Here is an 8,115-nt window from a genome sequence, read left to right as displayed (position 1 = left end):
ACCATCCCAAGTCAGTGTTCGCAAATTCACTGACACTGACGCACTCTCCCACCATAGCCTGGAGTCCCCGGTCAGATGGAACGTGGCACACCTGACTCTATCTGCATCTGTCAGCTCCATAAAATCAAAGATTACCTCAATGGACTTAATCCATCCCTCCGCTATCATCGGGTCAGTGGTCCTCTAAAACTCCTTTGGGTTCATCCTCCTAAATCTTTCATACACCGCCTCCAGTTGGGGCCTCACCCCTGCACCCCCTGCTGCAGCTTGGTTCCCCGCGAACTGCGCGAAGAACTGAGTCATACCTGTAAGCATCGGCGCCTGCATATCCGGTGGTGGACGAGGAAGAGTGATCCTCTCCTCATCTCGGGCCTCTCGGTTCTCCTCCCTCGCTTCCCGATTACNCATACCTGTAAGCATCTGCGCCTGCATATCCGGTGGTGGACGAGGAAGAGTGATCCTCTCCTCATCTCGGGCCTCTCGGTTCTCCTCCCTCGCTTCCCGATTACTCATGCGTCTAGGAGGCATACTGTTCCAATAATTACCCAACACGTAAACCCAATATGCATTTACATCATAATAATAGCATAAGATGCACGTAATTTAGATTTAAATATGCACATGTTGAAATCATGATTCGATGCTTACTACATAACATATTTTAAAACATGAAAAGTCACAGACTTGAGGTGTGACTTCGTGAGCTTATCGCAACTGGCAGTAGGCATAACCCTTTACAAGAACACCGCTCTGATACCAACAGTGATGTACCGTACTTTTAAACTATTTAAAAATTTGCGGAAAAATAAAAATTTTCTTAAATAAGAAGTAAACCTTCAATCAAAAGCTATTCATTCAAAATATTTGCAATACAAAGATCACAAATAAAGTTTGCTAAAAGTTTTTGTTTAAAATTTCATAACCAGAACATAAATAAGAGTATTTTGATCATTGCATAAAACTTCAAAACAAAGCGGTCCTCGGGTTTAGCCTTCCGCTCAGTCCAAGCCAGCTCACTGGTCAGCACCCTTCGTCCCATCAAACTCATCCTCACCTGCATCGATCAAGTCTAGTGAGTCTAAAGACTCAACACGTATAAACTGGAAGTAGCAAGTAATACGTAATAAAACCACATGCAACTTCAAAATAGAGCGTACATATTGGAAACGTAAATCTGAACATGATAACATAAACGTGCTTGAGCGTGATCATAATAGCATAACATAGACGTGCCATAATCATAAAATTTTTTCTTAAACATGGTTGCATACTTGCATCGTACATACATGAGCGTACTTATCATAATTTTGCGTAGAGATATGTTTCAAAGCAAGTGACCCATACGTAATAAATGCCTGATCAGACAAACCACAGTACTGGGCTGATAGGGACGTATCCACTGCCACATACATGAGATCCCCGTTCATGCTTTAACGGGAGGATTGGTCCCCGTTCATGCTTTAACGCTTTCCAATCCTAATCTAAACCCATTCATGCTTTAACTGGGTGGAGAGTTCCTCGGCCACGTTCACCGACTTACAAACCCATTCATAATTTGGTCACAAGACGTTTAGCATACCTCAAAAACTTGAAATATTTTCTTTTGCACGTCAACATACTTACTTGGCGTTGAGGGATTCGTTGGATCTCGTTTGGGGCCGCTGCTGCAACATACTAATGTGAGTTTAAATACTTACTTGCATAACTTAGACGTAGGTACTCGAGCTCACCACCAAAGTTATTAAATAGCTTATGACATTCTACTTCACTCGGGACTAGACCTCTTTTAATCATCGTACTAACCCATGACATAAAACCTCAAAGTAATCAATAACTTTTCCCAAAAAGTGAGGTACGCGGACCCCGTGCCTGGGTCCGTGTACAGGTCCGTAGAGGTACTGTGAAGTGTGTCGTGTGGAAGAGGAAGGGCACGGACCCCGTGCCATGGTCCGTGGGTGGGTCCGTGTAGACTCTGGAAAATGACACTACGGAAGGAACAAGGGCACGAACCCCGTGTAGAGGTTCGGGTAAAGGTCCATGTACCTACTGGAAATCTACACCTCGAGTGACACACTAGCACGGACCCCGTGCTAAGGTCCGGGAAGAGGTCCGTGTACCTGCTGTATACGCAAACTTACGAAAATCCAATACATGAGCTGCCTAATATGCTAGACTCGATTGTACGGGCTATAAACAGACACCTCGAGACCCTTCTTAGGATGCTACTACATTGACTTAAGCCTATACAATTGCCCCAAAACAACCACGCATCACACGTGCACAATAAACCCATAACACGATCCTTGACAACAAAATGGTTTGCACGACTACTTATTCTCCCAAGTGCCTAACGACATGAAACGAAACATCCATAACCATTCCAACATCACTAACAACGTACCTATATGCAGCAACGATCACCTTTCTATCCCCAACGAAGCCTGCAACATTAAAACTTCAAGAACGTATCAATATCATAATTTTCGGAAAAACGTAGTTTGAGCAGTCCCACAAAAAACGCCGTAACTCACTCAATTTTCATCCAAAAATTTTGAGTTTTATATCAAATTGAAGGTATCAAAAATTTTTACGATTTTTGTGTTGAAAGTTTTCTCAAAATCACGACCGAAAAATCGCAGTATTTAAAAAGACAGCAAAAACGTGATTTTAGATCCAAAAATAGTTTCAAAAGTGATCTAATTATAATTGCTCAAACTTCTACACAACATTTACATGGTTTTCATACAAAATACATCGCAATGCATACTGTGACATGATCGACGCTGAAAGAAACAGAATATACGTTCTTTTTTGATGATTAAAAATACCGATATGACGATATCGACGCGGGAAGGATGCGAGAGACGATCCGAAACGAACGTGACACTAAATTCCTTGAAGAAAACTCAAAGAAATGTGCTGGAAAAGTGCAGAGGAGTGGGCGGCTGCTCTTGGGAAGGAGAACCCTAGGTTTTCTTTTTAAAAATGAAATGAAGAGGCAATGAGGGTGTAGGTGTGTGTGTTGCGTGAATGGTGTGTGTAAACATTCGTGGGTGCGTGTGTTTTGTTGATAATTAGGGACTAAAGTTTAGCTTAATTATAAATTAACCCTTAATTAAAATGGTAATCAAACAATAACCTTCCTTTAAATTTAAATAACCTCTCCTAGTTTAAAAATAAAATGTACAATTGTCAACTCTTTAAAATCATAAAATCACCTAGTGATTAAATTTAGGCTTTTAAACTACTAACAACTTAGTAAATTAGTTAAAATGCCTCAACCTCAACTTAAAATAAAATAACGCATTTTTAAAATTGCCAAAATCGTCACCGGGTCTCTTTTCTCGATTCCGCCTCGAATAATCGCCTGAAACATGAAACTCGAAAAACATTTTAACGTGCATCACATAAAATGAATAATTTAACATAATGCAAGTTGAATAAATAATGCATCATTAAAATAACTTTTAAATTTTAAATAATGATTTAACCATTAAATAAATGCATGGAATTTACGTGTACTGATTTTGGGCACTACATAAGGTACTCTCGTGATCATGAACTACATTATACCAGATATCATACTGTTATTGAAGGATACAATTATGCAAACTGGATATCTGATATGAAAGACTCAAAATCTACAAGGGAAATTGTTTTCACTTTAAGATGTGCATCAATCGCGTGGAAATCTTCTAAACTAACTGTAATAGCCAGATCTCCGATGGAATCTGAGTTTGTAGCTCTTGACAAATATGTTGAAGAGGCTGAATGACTGCGTCAATTCTTAAAAGATGTTCCAGGATGGGTAAAACATGTGCCGGCTATATGTATATATTGTGATAGTCAATCTGCGATTGGAAGGGCACAAAGCAATATGTATAACAGTAAGTCTAGGCATATACGTCGTAGACACAATACCATTAGACAAATACTCTCAGCCGGAGTTATCTCTCTTGACTACATAAAGTCAAAGGATAAATTAAACGTCCACTACTCGTTTTCTTTAAAATATACTAGAAAATATTTTTTTCCTTCTTATACTAATCGGCCAAAATATATCTATACATATATTTTTTTTTGACAGCATTTAAAAATAAATCAACCAACTATTATTTGAAAAACCAAAAAAGTAATTTCAAAACATAAAATCTTAAATCGTCAACCAAACCTAACTTTAACATTTTCAAAAATAACTTAACTCTAACATCCTCTCAAAAATCTCTCAAAATCATCATGAGTCATAAAATCTTAAAAATAACTGAAATCATTAGCATCGATAAAAAACGTAAGTCATAACGTAAGTGCGGAAAAATTAGCGCCGGTCCTCGAGTTGTGTGCACCTTCAGTCCAGCTAGTTCAACCATCAAGACCTCCATTATTATCAAGCTCACCTGCATCGATTACACCTAGTGAGTCTATTGATTCAGCAAATCTTAATCATGATAACAAGTAATACATATACAATGACATGTAACAGTGAAAATATTTTTTCTTAAAATAGCTTTTCATGAACATGCATAAACTTAAACATTTTCCCTTTCATCATATCATATCATATCATATTTCATTTCATCATGTCATATCATATTTCCTTTCATCATATACATATATGTTTTCCTTTTATTGAATTCGGATCGTTAATTGTGACTTTCGTATCAGCTGAAGGTCGATGGATCCATCTACGTGTAACCACAGTACTAGGAGACGGAGACATCAGCGACACTCTCACCCGTTACCTGAGCCTTGGCCTATCGTATCATCATATCATGTCGATGGAAATAAAATCGTCGGGCTCTCTATAGGGCCTTCTCCCGTAAACGGGCTCTCTCTAGGATCTTTTCCATCACAATATCTCCAATCATATCATCGTACTAATCACCATTAGTTCACCTCCTTCGCGTTTCATATTTTCATCACTTATAAAAATTAATGCATATATAAATCATTTTTTATTTTAAACCAAGCATGGAACATGTCTTTTAGTATTAACGTTTCATCATATTATTTCATAAACATTTAAAATAAAAATATTAACATTATTTACAACATTCATGGCACTACCAGGACGTCTAACATTTTTTAGGTGTAAAATGACCGTTTTGCCCCTGAAACCCTAACTTTCTGTATTTATTCTTAGACCTCGAAACGACGTCCCAAATCACTCCAAACTTAACCTATTACTTTAAAACACTCCATTAAATATTCCTTAGGCTTAAAATTTAGCTTTTCGATAATTTTCTCAATTCGTTTTTAAACTTAGACGTACATCTCGATTTTGACTCGTATAGGCTCGAAACTTAACCAAAACTTACCAAACTTGGACCAAAGCTTATTAACACATAATTAAACTATTTTCAACCCAATTCAAGCCCCGTAAGACCTTTGAACACCCTAGGATGCCTACTGAAACTTTCTGCACAAAGAGTCCTAGTTCTAAGTGGTTTGAATCCTAGTATACCTCAGCTCTTGAGGCGCCCCAAACCTCGCCACGTAATCATACAACATGTGACGTCATATGCATAAAAATTTTCTTTTCAACGACGTAATAATATAATGCATATACGACAAAATAGTGCAATAATCACACTATCTACGTCAATGCAGCAGAAACAGTATAATAAATACACACATACAACTCAAGTAAGACAATAAACTATATTGTCTCTATCTACTATCAACTACAAGACTGTTTGACTAGACACACCTAGTCCTTCACCACTATCCTGTCTCACAGCATAGTCCTGTAACCTGTCTAACAGAAATAGCCCCCAAAAGGTGAGCATACACAACAATCATCATCGTAATACATAACAATTATATTATCAACAATATAAAATACAACTGGAATGATAACAGAAATATTCCCTTTGCTGTCTCTGGACAATCAAACCACCAACGATATCAATGTCATCACTCCCATACTACTGCAACAACAACATCGACGATACGTCGCACCCCAACACAGGCGACAGCAATATCATCGAACAAATAACATCAACGATACGTCGCACCCCTACTCCGGCGACAGCAATATCGTTGAACGAATAACATAGACGATACGTCGCACCCCAACACCGGCGACAGCAATATCGTCGAACGAACAACATCAGCGTGATGACTCCCAACAAACGACAGCCAACAATATCAACGATAATAAACAACAACAGATATAATATCAAATTATCCAATACTAGTGATTTATCATCGTTCAACGCAATAGTATTCATCGATACTAAACAATAACAACATATGCTCGTACGTCAACACGTACCTGATAATCAAGTATATATATAATCTGGCTATTTCTTTGATCCCGAGGCTTGTGTTGTATCTAAATAACTCAATAACAATTATCAGACCATTGTCACCATATCAACACAATCATAATAGTCTCAATATATAACATCAAATAGCCCAATAACACTAATTCAACAAAATATAAAACTCGATTATAAATTCTTATATTTCAACAATTTAATATTCTTGTGTATTTTAATTCACAATACTACCATCAAATACACCCAAATAAATTAACTTCAAATAATAGGCTATTTTTTAACATCCGTCAAATTACGAAAAGTTTATATCAACGTGTAGTCTATACTTCGTAGACTCTGAATATACAATCAGAATTAATAACAACTAACAAACCACTCTCCAATCTCAATTCAACGATTAAAATCCCTAATTATAATAAATTGGGAATAATTCAAAATAACACCACTATAATCTTCTCTACTTCGTGAAAATCATACACTATTCAACAATCTTCACTTTCAGTATGATTTAACAATTTATCGAATTTATTCTAGAAATCGACAAATTTCAAACATCACCAAAATTATAAAATTTATACCTCAAATCGAAGACCTCGTGTCAAAGATCCCAAAACTGAAGTCGGTTCGTCGATTGGATAAACCGATAAGTCGCAAGATCGAAAAGAAAAATCAAAACCCTTTCTTATTTTCTTCTCTTACCTCTCGTTTCCTCACTCTAAGAATGAAAGATTCATTCTTTCTTTCACGTAATTCCATCTTTATCTTTTTTTTAATATTTTATTTATTTATATTTAATATTTAATATTTTAACATCGGTATATCTCTTTGGACCAGTCAAACGATCAAAGTTTCCAAAACTCAAAACATGAAACTTCTATATCTTTGAGTTTTGTACGTTATATCCAAATTTCAAATCATTTGGACTTGATATGACCAAAATATGTCATATTTCATTCTTTAAAAATCATTAATTCTTTAGTAATAAAATATTACTAAATCAACAACTTGTGATATTCACTTCAGGCATTACATTTATATCCCCCTTAAATGAATTTCGACCCCGAAATTAATCAACAACAGTAATAACATACATAAATAAAGATATATCATACCATCAGAATAAGTAGGGGTAGAGCTCCCTCATATGCCGCTCTGTCTCCCAAGTGGCCTCTTCGACACCTCTATGCTCCCACTGAACCTTCACCATCGGTATAAACTTACTACGAAGCTTCCGTTCAGATCGATCCAAAATACAAACTGGTCTTTCAATATAAGACACATCAGGATCTAACTGGACCTCAGAAATATCTAACACATGTGAAGGATCTGGCTCGTACTTCCGCAACATCGACACATGAAACACATAATGAATACCAGATAAAGATGGAGGTAGAGCCAATCGATAAGCCAAAGTGCCTATCCGCTGCAATATCTCATACGGGCCAACATATCTCGGTGCCAACTTTCCTTTAATACCAAATCGTACTGTACCACGAAAAGGAGAAACTTTCGAAAATACTCGATCGCCCTGCTGAAACTCTAAGGGTCTTCGTTTTTTATTTGCATAGGCGGCCTGTCTATCTTCAGCTGCTTTCAATCGCTGTTGTATCAAATTTACTTTCTGTTCCATCTCATGAATCAGATCAGGACCGGTAACTGCAGCTCGATCAACATCATCCTAGTATAACGGAGATCTACAACGTCTCCCATACAATGCCTCAAATAGAGCCATCTGAATACTACTCTGATAACTATTGTTATACGCAAACCACCAATGGAATATATGACTGCCAAACAGATTTAAAATCCATAACATAAGCACACAACATATCCT

General features: G+C 37.0%; 1 long non-coding RNA gene across 1 annotated transcript; it reads right to left on the bottom strand.

The window, feature by feature from the left end:
- Nucleotides 1-5,483: 5,483 nt before the first annotated feature.
- Nucleotides 5,484-7,560, bottom strand: LOC140960881 (uncharacterized). Its single transcript, XR_012172269.1, has 3 exons — nt 7,394-7,560; nt 6,275-6,334; nt 5,484-5,751 (listed from the first exon to the last, which is right to left on the bottom strand). It is a non-coding gene; the product is annotated as an uncharacterized lncRNA (long non-coding RNA).
- Nucleotides 7,561-8,115: the final 555 nt, after the last annotated feature.

Source organism: Primulina huaijiensis, chromosome 16 (assembly GCF_012295235.1).
Source record: "Primulina huaijiensis isolate GDHJ02 chromosome 16, ASM1229523v2, whole genome shotgun sequence".
In the NCBI taxonomy this organism is placed as follows: Eukaryota; Viridiplantae; Streptophyta; class Magnoliopsida; order Lamiales; family Gesneriaceae; genus Primulina; species Primulina huaijiensis.
This window is presented reverse-complemented; position numbering and strand designations above follow the sequence as displayed.